Source organism: Notamacropus eugenii, chromosome 4, assembly GCF_028372415.1.
Source record: "Notamacropus eugenii isolate mMacEug1 chromosome 4, mMacEug1.pri_v2, whole genome shotgun sequence".
Lineage (NCBI taxonomy): Eukaryota > Metazoa > Chordata > Mammalia > Diprotodontia > Macropodidae > Notamacropus > Notamacropus eugenii.
This window is the reverse complement of record NC_092875.1, coordinates 315118284-315133597: the sequence shown is the minus strand read 5'-3', so window position 1 is coordinate 315133597 and position 15314 is coordinate 315118284. Positions and strand designations below refer to the sequence as shown.

The window sequence follows — 15314 nt, the reverse complement described above, 5'->3', positions numbered from 1 at the left end:
ACCCAAAAAACTTCCCCTGGGTTCTGCTTTCCAACACCAGTCAGCTGAGCACTAGGTAAGTTACAGCATTTTAGTTTCTAGCTAAAAGAACCAGAGGTCACAGCACACAAAGCCTCAAGTTTTAGGCACAAGTGGGACAGAGTCTCCTATGCCCCAGACCAAGAGATCTACTTTAAAAGCCAGAAAAAGGGTGATTATCATGAGTAAGAAGTGAAGCAGGAAAGATCATATAGTCTCTATGGGGACAAGGACCAAAACACAAATACCAAAGAGGTCAGCATTGAGACTGCACTTCCATCTGAAACTTCAGAAGAGAGTATGAACTGGTCTAAAGCACAAAGAGCCTTCTTGGAAGAGCTCAGGAAAGATTTTTAAAACCTAATTAGATAAATGGAAGAAAAACGACCACTGACTTTAAAAATATATAAAAAAAGAAATCACAGAAGAATTTAAAAGGACAGTTGTACAAATGGAAAAGGAAATAGAAAACCTAGCTGGATAAAATAACTCCTTCAAAGGAATGATTAGGCAGATGGAAAAGGAGTTAACTGAAGAAAACAATTTGATAAAATTAGAATCGGGCAAGTAGGAACTGATGACTCTATGAAGTATCAAGAACCAGTCAAACAGAATCTAAAGAATGAAAAGATAGAAGAAAATGTAAACTATGTAACTGGAAAAGCAACTGATCTGGAAAATTGATCCAGGAGAGAAAAATTTAAGGATTATTGGTCTACCAGAAAGCCATGAAGATAAAAAGACCATGGACAATAACTTCCAAAAAAATCATCATGGAAGATTGCCCAGAAGTCATAGATCCAGAGGGCAAATAGTCATGGAAAGAATCCACCATTCACCTCCTGAAATGTATCTCAAACAAAAACACCAAGGAAGATCATTGCCAATTTCCTGAACTATAAAGAGAAGGAGAAAATACTGCAGGCAGCCAGAAAGAAAAAAAAATCAAATATTGAGGAGCTACAGTCAGGATCATACAGGATCTTGCAACTTCTACATTAAAAGATCAAAATTAATTGGAATATGATATTCTGTAAGGCAAAGGAGCTGGAAGTACAACCAAGGATTAATTACCCAGCAAAGTTGAGCACAATATTTTGGCAAGGAGATGGACACTTAATGAAATAAAAGATTTCCAGACCTTCCTGATGAAAAGGCCATAACTCAATAAAAAATTTGATCTTCAAGAGAGGCATAAAAAGGTAAACAGGGGGAAAAAAAGCTTGTTACTCAATATGAACAAACTGTTTACATCCTTACAAGGGAAGATAACACTTGTTAATCTTGAGAAATACATATTTATTATAATATATACAGGGGATATACATAGATAGAGGAAGCAGGTATAAAGTAAATGATGTGATGATAACGAATGTGATCTGAGGGTGTGAAGGGATTATTTTTTTCAGATGAATTCAGTTTAATTTCAATGATTAATACTGATTTCAGAGAACAGATGACCAAACATATTGCTCTTTCAACAGAAAGGGTGACTACCAGTTTTGAATATTGAATTTTCTCAATTACCAAGTTGGGTTTGTTCTTTGTGGAGCCTGAATGTGCAGTTTCATCATTTATTCACTGGCATCATCAACTTTTGTCACCTTATCAGACATTATACTTTCAACAATTTTGTTTTGATTCCTTATTTTTCACTCTATGTTCTAGTGTTCCTTGGATGCAGCAAATTTCTTATAAATTCTCCTATTCTTTTTCGTTGTCCAGGCACATCCAGGATTATAATTTTGATTTCTATTGAATTTATTTTCTTTCTCTTTTTAAACCAGCTCATTGCTCTTCCTGTTTTGTTTTATTTACCCTAATTTGATTTCTGTCTCAGGCAAACTTGACCCCTTCCCCAGTCCTTTATTTGTACATTTTCTTTTTATTACTTAAAATAAAAGCATTCCCTCCTTCCAGCTAAGAATTTGAAATCTACCCTGCCAAATTCAACTGCTCTAATTCAAACATTCTAATTCAATCCCTTTTCTAAGGATGCTCTTTCAATTCATTCTCTTCCTTATAGCTTTACCATTTCTTTTACATATTTCACCCCTATATTCTTTCTCCAACTTTGGCTTTTTTCTGAAGGATCTTCTAAAAGGTCTCATTCCCTTCCCTCCCCCCCCTAAAATTAATTAATGTAGTAGGTAGTGTGGTATGGTAGGAGTTCAGCTGGTCCATAGGGCCTGGTCCATTGTTAACTCCTTTCACTTACTACCTGCCCTTCCTGAAAAAATCTTATTTCTCTTTATATAAGGAGGGCATTCAATGACTAAGAAGTGTCAGGAATTCAGGAAGGGGGAAGGGCAGGCAAATATAACATGAAACAAAGAATAGTTTACTTAAACATAAGGCAAAGTTAGAAAAGGAAAGAACACATTCAAGAAACACAGTAGTATAGATTGGATAGGATATACATAGATAAAGGGAATAAGAGAGCTATAAAGGTATAGAGGAGTCAGATTACAGATGCATAAATACTATGCAAAGAACCTATACCTTATCCCTGCAGAGAATAGAAGACCACTGGAAGTGTGAGCAAGAAAGTAAGATTAGTCCTTCTTTAAGAGGAGTAATCTCATGATGGTATGCAAGATACATGGGGGGTAGGGAGGTGTTACACCACAGGCAAGAAGACTAGTTAAAAATTAAAGTTGGCTCTAGAGAGGAGCTGAAAAAAAAAAGAAACTGGTTTTTACTAAGGATCTTTCCCAATCCCTTTCTTAAAATAAGTTGTTTTTGTTTGTTTGTTTGTTTGTTTTTAACAAGAAGTTTTGAGGGAGGGGGAAGAAAATGAGTATATTCGGAAGTGACAGTTATTTTAAAACAAAAGATAAATAAAATACTAGACAACTTTTAAAATAATTGATTCTAAAATTTGTAGAAAAGAAAAAGAATGAGAAATTATTACAATTCTTCTAATTACCCTCTAGATGTCCCTCCTGGGACTATTCTCAAAAGATCTGAGTGAAATCTGTCCTTAGTGCAACCAGGTAACCAGTTCAAAAGTTACTTGAAAAGATTACAAACGTGTGATTTAGTTCTGTATACTGTTAGATGAAGTCAGAAAAACCGTTTTTTAAAAATATTTTTTAAAACACTTCAATTTACTAAATCAAAAAAAATACATTTCAGTATATTTGCAACATGGAAAAATAGGGGTTAAGAAGGTGCACATGAAGATGATATTTACATAACTGATAACATTGACACAAGGAGTGAGAGTCAACAAAGAAGGGAATAATCCTAAATCCCTAGGTCAGATCCTCTCCATCTTTGAAATCAAGTCACCACGGATTTTCGTTAATTCAACCTTTTCTTTAGTTTTTTATTTCAGAGTTTTCTCTCGTGATTGAACTTTCATTTGTTCCCTTTGTAAATCTGCTCATAAAGCCAGAGTCTCAGATTTCATTTTTCTGAGAACCTGGACAATTTGTTCATGTGCTAGTTTTAACTTCTCCTCCACATGAGCATTCAGGACTTGGTACCTCTGCTCTTGCTTTTCAGTTCTGACTAGAAAATCTTCCTCACATTTCTTCAATGTTTATTTATTCTTTTGATATCCTTCTAAAACATCCTTCTGTTTTTCTAGTTGTTTGAAGAGGTCAGAGAAAGACTTTTCCATGGAATTCATGTCTTCTGTGATTTGCTGTTTTTCTGACAAAATCGTCTGGATTTTAGCTTCTGCAGCAGCCTTCTGCTTCTGAGAATTCTCCATCAGCTGAGTTATTATTTCTTCATATTCTTCCACAATTTTCCCCATTGCTACATATTCTGCATGAAATTTTTCATATCTATCTTCCAATTCTTGAATTTTCATTTGTTTTTCTTCAACTTCTTGTTTGCCTTTTTTTTACAGCCACATCCATGTCTTCAATACATCTATAATCACATCTACTGAAACAGGCAAATCTGTGGCTGTCACAGGAACATCCAAACATTCCAGTTCATCAAAAGGAGGAGGTCCTGTTACAGAAAAATTAAGTGTTCATAGGAAGTCAAATTCATAAAGTGTTGCACCATGTTGGTTTTCCTGAGTTTGCTTGCTTATGTCCACAAGGCTGTTTGTTATTTCAGTAGTTACAGGAGCTGGTTTATCAGGACTTTCTTTCAGGAGTGGGTCAAATTTAATATATAAAGACTGTTTTCTCAAGGCAAATTCCTTAAATGAAGAAGTTCCAAATTGTTCCAAATAGTCAATTTCTATACCCATACTTAACACTTGTGAAGGAGATCTGAAGTCCTCTTCAGGTATCACAGTTCTCATCTTGACATTTGCACCCAATTCATCCTTCTGGGGGAATTCAGTGCCAATGGGTAATATTGGACTCACTTGGCTGTTGGTGTCAACTGAAGTATCTGAAGAACTTTCTCTTTTCTCCTGATCCCCTTATATCAAAGTTTCTGTTCCTATTAGAAGCATAGATTCAGCAGAAGGAACATGGGTAGTAACCTACTGACTTCTAGGTATCTCATCAATAACGGTCCCACTATTCTGCTCCTCACTGGAAAGACAGTTCTTCTGTGCTACATGATTCTATTGAAGCCGAGTGACTTCATTACTAGATTTCTGGTGATCAGAAAGAGAAGGCTTAGACATTTTTTCAAATGGGTTAAAGCTTGGATCATTAAGCTTGTCCCAATCTAAATTAGGAGATCCCTTTGGAAGAAGTGGGTCCATATTTTCTTTATCCTGACATTTGCTTTCCTTTGCCAAGTTTTTTGTCACTTTCTCCTGGGATATAGAAGCTTTCTTGGAAAGGGGCTTAATTAGAGGGCCCTTCCTTAGTTTACATGGAAGTGGTCTGACAGCAATGGTATCAGAAAAGTAAAATTCTAGTTTTATAGGCTGGTCTTTCAAAGACCCAGCCAGTTGCACAGACTTCTCTTCTGCAAGGGGAAGGTTTGGTGATTCAGAATCAATCACCTTTTTTTCATCATTTTTGACAAAGTCAGAGTTACAAGCTAGCAAATGTGTTGATACACTGTCAGACTGGATATCATGTGCTATATTAGAAACTGGTTCTTCACGCTGTCCAGAGACCAAAGACAACTTCTGTTCTTCCTTACTGCATACCACTTCATTCATAATAAGATTCTGGGTTACCACACTGCCACCAGACTCATTCTCTAAAGCTGATTCTCTTTTTATTTCATTAGTGCTTTTGTCAGTCAATGAAGCAGATCTTACACTATCATAACTTTTCCCTGTGCTTTTTTTCAGTGCTTCTTGAGGATTTTATTCCTGGGGGCCCTTTAAAGCTTTCAGAAATTAGTGGAAAGTTATCATCCAATGAGTAACGGTTAAATTCTTCTAAAACAATTTCAGAGTCAGTTACTACTGGAGACTTTAGTGAACTTCCAAGAGACCTTGGAATCTGGGATGAGTTTACAAATAGACCAAGATCCTTCAGACCATCCAAGTCAATATTGTAGCATCCACTGCTTTTCACTGGCAGCAGATCATCTGGATAAGAGGCAGGATTTTTTTCTTGTTTTTGAGGATCTTCAATCATAGTTTTCCTATCAGCTTCCTTAACCACCTTCTGATTTTTTCATGTCTTGATGCAGGAGATTGAGAATTTTTTAAATCATCTGTACCATTATCCAGAGTAAAAGAGTTTTCAATATTACCTGCCATGGCCAGGTTCAAAATTCTATTTGTCTGTGGAACACGCAGAGGAGTTTGAAATGTTACCTCGGTGTAGTCTGGGATAACTCCTATGTTCTTCAGTAATGCCACAGATGAGTCTTCCCTGTTTTTATTCCAAGAGCTTTACTATACATCACTGAATCCACACAGGAGACAAGTCTTTTAAATACTGTGAGTGTGGGAAAGCATTCAGGCATAAGGGAAACCTTGCTGTACACCAGAGAATCCATATTGGAAAGGAAACTGGGTGTGGTCTGGGATAACTTCCACATTGTTTAAAAGTGCCTCAGATGAGTCTTCCCTGTTCTTATTCCAAGAGCTTCCTAGGGGAGATCTGCGTGAAGGGATTTTAATAGGAGATGTGAAAAGGAAGAGGCAGAAAAAAATAAATTACCTCAAAGGAAGAGGCACAATAATATTTACACTAGAAGGAATGAGAGGAGAGAGCTGAGTTTGGTTTGAGAGGTACTCTCATCTGATTGGATTCAAGGAGGGAACAACAAACTCAGTTAAGCATAGAAATAAAACTGGCTCAATAGGCAGGAGGAGGGGAAGGGGGAGGGAAAAGGAATTAAAAGGGAAGGGGACTGAAAGGAATGAGGGAAGACTGAGGGAGGTTGTGGTCAAAAATTAAAACTCTATTGTACAGGGGAAGGAAGAAGGGAGCACTAAAAGCATAAACAAGTGGAAAGGGGTTAAAGGGAAAGACACAGAGAGTAATCATAACTGTGGATGTGAATGGGATGAATTCTCCCATAAAAGGGAGGAAGATAGCAGAACGGATTAAAAACCATAATCCAATAATATGTTGTTTACAAGAAACACATTTGAAAAAGGGGCATACACACAGGGTGAAGGGAAAAGGTTGGAGATGAATATTTTGTGGTTCAGCTGATGTAAAAAAGCAATCCTAATCTCAGATAAAATAAAAGCAGAAATGGATCTAATCAAAAGAGATAAAGAAACTATACCCTGCTAAAAGGCACGATAGACAATGAAGAAATACCATTACTAAACATATATGGTACAAGTGGTATAGCATCCAAATTCTTAGAGGAGAAGTTAAGAAGTTGCAGGAAGAAATAGAGAGCAAAACTATAGTAGTGGGGGACCTCAAACTCCCCCTCTCTGATTTTGATGAATCTAATCGCAAAACAAACAAAAAAAGTTAAGGAGATGAATAAAACTCTGGATAAGGTAGATATGATAGATCTCTGGAGACAATTAAATGGGAATAGAAAGGAATATACTTTTTTATCAGCAGTACATGGCACATATACAAAACCATGTACTAGGCCTTAAAAACTTCACAGTCCAGTGCTCAAAGGCAGAGATACTCAATGCATCCTTTTAAGATCATAAAGGAATGACAATTATATGTAATCAAAGACCATGGAAATATGAACCAAAAATTAATTGGAAACGAAACAATCTAATCCTAAAGAATGAATAGATTAAATAACAAATTATAGAAACAATCCACAACTTCATTCAAGAGGATGACAACAATGAGGCAACCTACTAAGTCTTATGAGATACTGCAAAAGTAGTTCTTAGGAGAAGCTTTATATCTTTGAATGCATACATGATTAAAATAAAGAAAGCGGAGATCAATGAATTGGGCATTCTGCTGAAAAAGCTAGAAAAAGAACAAATTGAAAATCACCAGGTAAATACCAAATTAGAAATACTGAAAACCAAATGAAAGATTAATAAAATTGAAATTAAGAAAGCTATAGAACTAAGAAATAAATCTAAGAGTTGGTTTTATGAAAAAAATCAACAATATTGATAAAACTTTGGTCAATTTTATTAAAAAAAAGGAAGAAGAAAATCAAATTACCAACATAAAAAAAATGAAAAGGGTGAACTAACCTCCAATAAGGAAGAAGTTAAAACAATAATTAGAAATTACTTTGCCCAACTATATACCTATACATTCGACAATCTAAATGGAATGGATGATTATTAAAAACAAAACAAAACAAAACAAAACATAAATTGTCCAGATTAACAGAAGAGGAAGTGGAACACTTAAATAACCCCCATCTCAGAAAAAGAAATTGAACAAGCCATCAATGAACTCCCTAGAAAAAAATTTCCAGGGTCAGAAGGATTTACAAGTGAATTCTATCAATCATTTAAAGAATAGTTAATTCCAATACCATATAGGCTATTTGGGAAAATTGGGCAAGAAGGAGTCCTCCCAAATACTTTTTATGATACAAATAAGGTTCTGATACCTAAACCGTGAAGAGCTAAAACAGAGAAAGAAAACTATAGAACAATTTCTCTAATGAATATAGATGCAAACATTTAAAGTAAGATATTAGCAAAAAGAATACAGAAACTTACCATGAGAATAATACATTACAATCAGGTAGAACTTATACCATGAACATGGATGTGGTCCATTATTAGGAAAACTATTAGCATTATTGATTATTTCAACAACAAAACTGAAAAAAAGAAAACCCACAAGATTATCTCAATAGATGCAGCAATTTTGACAAAATTCAACACCCATTCCTATTGAAAACACTGGAGAGCATAGGAATAAATGGGACTTTCCATAAAATAATCAGCAGTATCTACCTAAAACCATCAGGATGCATTATATGCAATGTGGACAAGCTAGGTGCATTTCCAACAACATTAAAGGTGTAACAAGGATGTCTATTATCACCACTGTTTTTCAATATGTTATTAGAAATGCTAACTGTAGCAATAAGAGAAGAAAAAGAAATTGAAGGAATTAGAATAGGCAAAGAAGAAACCAAACTGTCATTCTTTGCAGATAATATAATAATATATTTAGAGAATCCCAGAGAATCAAGTAAAAAAATTACTTGAAGTAATAAACAACTTTGGCAAAGTTGCAGGTTGTAAAATAAACACACATAAATCACCTGCTTTTCTGTATATTACTAATAAAGCCCAACAGCAAGAGACAGAAAGAGAAATATCATTTAAAGTTATGGTAGAAACGATAAAATATCTGGACGTCTGTCTGCCAAAACAAACCCAGGGACTGTATGAACACAATTACAAAACACTTTTTGCACAAATAAAATCAGGTCTAAGTAAGTAGGATAACACCAGTTGCTTGTGGGTAGGCTGAGATAATATAATAATAATGACAATTCTGCCTAAATTAATTTACTTATTCAGTACCATACCAATCAAACTATCATCAAATCAAGCAACCATCAAAACCACTTGGTACTGACTAAGAAACACAGGGATAAACCAGTGGAATAGTTTAGGTACTCAAGACACAAGAGACAATGAATATAGAAATCTACTGTTTGATAAATCCAAGGACCCCAGCTTCTCGGATAAGTACTCATTGTTTGACAAAAATTTCTGGGAAAACTGGATAACAGTGTAGCAGAAACTGGGCATGCACCAATGCCTAACACCGTCCACAAGAATAAAGTCCAAATGGATACATGATCTCAGTATAAAGGTTGATACTGTAGACATATAGGGGAACAAGGAATAGTGTATTTGTCAAATTTATGGAGAATGGAGTAACTTTTGAGCAAACAAGAGAGAGAATATCATGAAATGAAAAATGGATAACTTTGATTATATTAAATTGAAAAGGTTTTGCATAATGAAACTCTATGCACTGAAGATTAGGATGGAAGCAGAAAGCTGGGAAATAATTTTTGCAACTAGTGTCTATGATAAAGGCTTCATTTCTAAAATATATAGAGAACTGAGTCATATGTACAAGAACGCAAGTCATTCCCCAATTAACAAATGGTCAAAGGATATGAACACGCAGTTTTCAGAGGAAGAAATTAAAGATATCTATAATCATATGAAAAAATGCTCTAAATCACTATTGATTAGAGAGATGCAGATCAAAACAACTCAGAGCTACCCCATCAAACCTATCAGATTAGCTAACATGAAAAAACAGGATGATAAATGCTGGAGAAGATGTGGGAGAGTTGGAGTTGAGAGCTGATCCAACCATTCTGGAGAGCAATTTGGAACTATGCCCAAAGGGCTACAAAAATTTGCATACCCTTGGACCCAGAAATATCACTCCTGGACTCTATCCCAAAGAGATCATAAAAAATGGCAGAGAGTCCCACATGTACAAAAATATTTATATCAGCTCTCTTTCTGGTGGCCAAGAACTGGAAATTGAGGGAAAGCCCATCACCTGGGGAATGACTGAACAAGTTGTGGTATATGAATGTACTGAAATACTGTTTTGCTATAAGAAATGATGAACAGAAAAACTTCAGAGAGGCCTGGAAAGACTTATTTCAACTTGTGCCAAGTGAAAGAAGCAGACCCAGAACTTTGTACATAGCAACAGCCACAGTGCACGAGGAATTTTTCTGGTACGCTTAGTACTTCACTGCAATGTAAGGACTTAAAAAATTCCCATTGGACTCTTGAGGTGAGTCACCTTCCACATTCAGAGAAAGAACTATGGAACTGCATCACAGAATGAGGCAGATTATTTTCTTTTGCATTAAGTGTTGTTTTGTTTTATGATTTCTCCCATTCATTTTAATTCTTCTATGCAACATGACTAAAGTGAAAACGTATTTAACAGGAATATATGTGTAGAACCTATATAAGATTGTATTCTGTCTCAGGGAGGAAGTAGAGAGGGAGGGGGCATGTGAGGGAGGGAGAGAAAAAATCTAAGATAGATGGAAATGATTGTAGAATACTGAAAAGAAATAAAATAATTTAATAATAAAAAGACTAAAAAAACAAGAACTTTGGAATTGATTGTGTCACATAGGACACACTGGCACAAGACCACTCAGCACGGTATGACCTTATCTGAGAAATTTCTGTGCTTTATGAGTAAAGTGGAATTGTAACAGCTCAAAGGAAATGCAGGGTGCACAGATTTAGAGAATCCACCACCAGTGTTCATGTGGACTATTTGTTTCCAGCCTTTGATAGAGCATTCTGAGCTCATATTTGTCTGATCAGCCACTGTCAGACACATTGAAAATTCACTCTAGCATAGTAATGTCATTTTTGGTCCTCTTCAAGAATGAAGGACAACAACCAACCAACCAACCCATTTTGAACTTAGACACTGAATAAGTAAATTAGTTCAGGTAGAATTGTCATTTTATTAGATTGGCTCAGCCTATGCTTAGCAATTAATATTTTTCCAACTATTTAGCACTGTTTTTATTTTTGTGAAAAATATTTTAAAATTTCATTCATAAAATTCCTGTATTTGTCTTGGCAGGTGGACTGCCATGTGTTTTATACTGTCTGCAGTTGTTTTAAATGTATTTTTTCCTATCTTTTCCTGCTGGACTTCATTGATAGTATATAGAAATACTGAAAACTGTAATGGTACTTTGAATAGGAAAATCTTTCCTATTCATTAAGAGGACCATTAAATCACCTGGAGCCTGTTGTGAGAGGAGTTTGGTGAATGGGTGGAGCAGGAACAGGCATAGCTAGACAGAACTGAGAGGAAGTCAGTCTGGAGAGCAGTCAGAGGTAGAAAAGATTTTAATGATTTTGTGATTGTGATTTTGTTTAAGAGAGTGCGCTTGTGATGAGTATAATGCTCCTGGTTTGTAAGAAGCCTACCTGGGGGAAGGCTTGGGGCTGATGTTGTTCTCTGCATTGTTATTGTGTACAGATTTTTGTCACTATGATAAATTTGTATGTGAATAAATGTTTTTGTTCTGCCTTCCATGTGGATAGTTTATGGTATTTTGTGATTCTGAATTGCACTGTGATATTCATGGCTGATTTGGATGCTGTGGATATTACATTGGAACTACAATGATTTGTGTGAGTTTGTTTCATATCTTGAAAATATGCTGAAATTTGTAATTATTTGACTACACTTTTAGTTGATTCCTTAGGATTCTTTAAGTGTTTGTCATTTTATGTTCTCTAAGTGTAACATCATATTTGTTCTCTAAGTATAACGTCATATTTTCTACAAAGAGTGAAAGTTTTGTTTCCTCATACACTATTCCAACTTGTCCAAATTTTTCTTGATTTATTGTTATAGATAACATTTCTAGTACAACATTGAATAAAAGCAGTCATAACTGGCATCTTTTGTCTACCTCATCTTATTGTGAAGGCTTCTCTCTTATAACCATTATGGATAATGCTTGCTGAGGGTTTAGATAGATACTACTTACCATTTTAAGGAAAGTTGTATTTATTATTAAGATTTTTGGAGTTTATTTTTTCTAATAGGAAAAATAAGTATTGTATTTTGTAAAAAAAAAAAAAGAGGGGGGGATGTACACATTCTATCATTATAATGGAAATACTAATACCCTAAGTATTCATTTAAAACATTTCACTAAAAACAAATTTATATCAGAGCAATCAAAATGATTCATAATGGAAACCTGATGGGAAGTTGATGGTCCAATTGTCTTCTGTAACTAGTCAAAAAGAACAATGTTTTTCATAGTGCTTACACTCAGTACTATTCCTAAAACATGATATGTACTTAATAAATGTTTATTCATTGACTGACAAATATTCAGTTTTTTTTTTCCTCTAGTGGATTTTTATCATACTAGAATAATTGAGATTAAGATTTTGGTTAGCAATTTTTCTAAGACATCTTTTCAAATGCATACTATATCCAAAATATTTTCATGAGTGTTTTATTTTTAGTTTTCTACATTCCCTTCCATAAGTTTTAAATTTTCTCCCTTTCCCTTCCCTCCTGCTTCCCCAAGATGGCACGCAATCTGATACAGGCTGTATGTATGCATTCCTATTAAAAATATTTTCACATTAGTCATGTTGTATAGAAGAATTAGAATGAATGGGAGGAACCATGAGAAAGAAAAACAAAACAAAACAACAAAAAAGGAAATGATTTGTTTCAGTCTGCATTCAGATACCATAGTTCTTTCTCTGGATGTGGATGGTATTGTCCATCATGAGTCCTTTCAAATTGTTTTAGACCTTACCATACTGAAGAAGGCTAAATCTATCAAAGTCAGTCATCATACAATGTGGCTGTTACTGTGTACAATATTGTCCTGGTTCTGCTCACTTCACTCAGCATCTATTCCTATAAGTCTTTCCAGGACTTTCCTGAAGTCCACCTGTTCATCATTTCTTATAGCACAATTGTATTCCATTACATTCATGTACCACAACTTGTTCAGCCATTGCCCAATTGATGGATATCCCCTCAATTTCCAGTTCTTGGCCACCACAAAAGGAGCTGCTATAAATAATTTTGTACATATAGATCCTTTTCCCATTTGTATGATCTCTTTGGGATACAGCCCCAGAAGTTATACCCAAAATTTTGCAAGCCACCAAATTTTAATATCCTCTCTGAGCTAATCTTGAGGTTTTTATTCAGGTCCCCTGAGTTCATGGTCTTTCTAGAACTATGTTCCTAAGTAAAGTTGACAAGCCCTCATTAATGCATTGTCTTTTTCCTCTTCAGCTGGATGCAAAAAGTATCTTAAGAAAACAGAATTTACAAAATGTCAAAGGAAAAATAGTAGCAACAATTATTTCATTCATAAACATGGAACAGTCTTACACAAATTCACATAGTGTTGTGCTCACATAGATTGTGTTCACATAGAACTCACAGCTGGAAAAGGCCAACATGTAGGGAAAAAATGTGGATAAGATAACTTTTACACTCATTCCAATGCCATGATATCTCCTCTTACCTATGTTATATCAAGATGTTTTAGACTGATGCACATGAACTTCAATCACTATGTTGTACATTATTTTTCTGTTGTGATCAACAATACTGACAATTTATAATTTTTTAAATATAGCAGGAGATTGATATTCAATTGCAACAGAAGGACTGATATAAAATCATATCAAATGGAAATACTATGAAACAATTAATAATTATTATAACAAATTTACTAAAATACATTTCCCCCTAAAGATTTCACTGCTAGTCATAAGCTATGAGGAAGAACATTATAAAGAGAATGGTTCATAGACATAAATGGTTCCTGCCTTTAACAAACATATAATCTGAAGGGGGAGATGCAGCACAAAAGGAAGAAAGAAAGCAAGGATCAAAAGGACAGGACAATATGGGATACTCATGATGTGAGTTTTTCTTATTCCATAGAATTTGAAGCTAGAAGAGGTAGCTAATGCAAAGTGGAGTGAACTGAGAGTCTACTTTCTGCCCTGAATAAAGGAAGGCGTTGGGAGAAGATTGGTATTGCACCTTTGAGCCCTTCAAAAAGAGAGGAGAGGAGACGGAGGGAGGTAGAATCACTCAAGACTTGAGTTAGCAGGAGGGTACTGAGTTTAGAAGCAAAGAGCCTGTCTTGAGAAGGATATCTTGTTCAGTAAAGTTGAAAGTTGGAAAGGCAGTAGAGTCAAAGTGGACTGTATATTTCTTTTTATAAGAGCACATTATTATAGCAAAGAACTGGAAATGAAGTTGATATACATGGACTGGATGTAATTTTTTTAATGCTGTTAAGTAAATATAATAGAATATTACTTTGTTAAAGAAATCATAAATATTATACATATATATTATATATGTAATACACACACACACACATATATATATGTATATATATCTATACACACATAGAGAGAAAGAGGAGCATAAGTACAGTGACATAAAGTGATAAAAAGTAAACTTAGCACAACCAAGATAATAATATACACAAGGACCACAACATCACAAGTGAAGATAATATTAAACATAACCAAAATCAAAAGTGAATGCTGAGAAATGATATTGACCAATCATGTTCCTAAAAAAAACCCCACATAAATTAAAAAGCACATTCTTCACCCACGCAGAGGAATATGATTGTTGACCACTCCATTTAATGATAGAAATTTTTGTGTTTGTTGGTTCTGAAGAAAAAATTGTTTTTTCTCTTTTTTATTTAGTGTTTAAAGGATAGAAGAGGAATACATTGGAAAATAGAATTGATGCAATAACAAAGTGAGTTTGTGCTTGTGTGTGTCTGTGAAATATTGTATATTTATATTGATTTAAACTTAGATTAATAAGTACCTTATTTATTTTGTAGATCAGTTCGTCTTGTTATCTTTTTCTAGATGTAACGTTGGAGAACCCCAGACACAAAATCAAGCACTTGAGCTAATCTTTAAAGTTATAGAAATTTAATGTTCCCTATATTTTAAAGGAAACGATAAATATTCTCTATTATATTCCTGACATTATATTTTCTTTTTTTTAAAATATGAAATATACTCAGGGTATTTCACTCTTGAATTATTTATTTAACTATCATGTGCTATTCCTCATAATTTGTTGGAAATAGCATGGAGGCAGTAATTCACTCCAATTCACCAATTATTACCATGGAGGCTCATTTAGCAATGAAGCTGAGATAAGTGTGGACTGGAAAACACTGACTAGCAGAAATCCTTCCTCTCTCTCTCTCTCTCTCTCTCTCTCTCTCTCTCTCTCTCTCTCTCTCTCTCTGTTTCTTGCAAGGAAGATTATGGCAGCTTTCAAAGTGAGTTTTTTTGCTTCATTAAGCAATTATATGTTTTTTTAAAATTTTCTTTAAAAAGAAAGAAAACTCCTCCAATGCATTTAAATGAGCATAATGGCTTGATTACAGGAGTTCTTATAAAATATGTTCACATTTTTATATTACTTTAA

At 34.6% G+C, this 15314-nt stretch overlaps 1 pseudogene; it reads right to left on the bottom strand.

Moving 5' to 3' along the window:
• Window positions 1-3280: 3280 nt before the first annotated feature.
• LOC140502536 (transforming acidic coiled-coil-containing protein 3-like) lies at window positions 3281-11131 on the bottom strand (annotated as a pseudogene).
• Between the last annotated feature and the right edge of the window lie 4183 nt (window positions 11132-15314).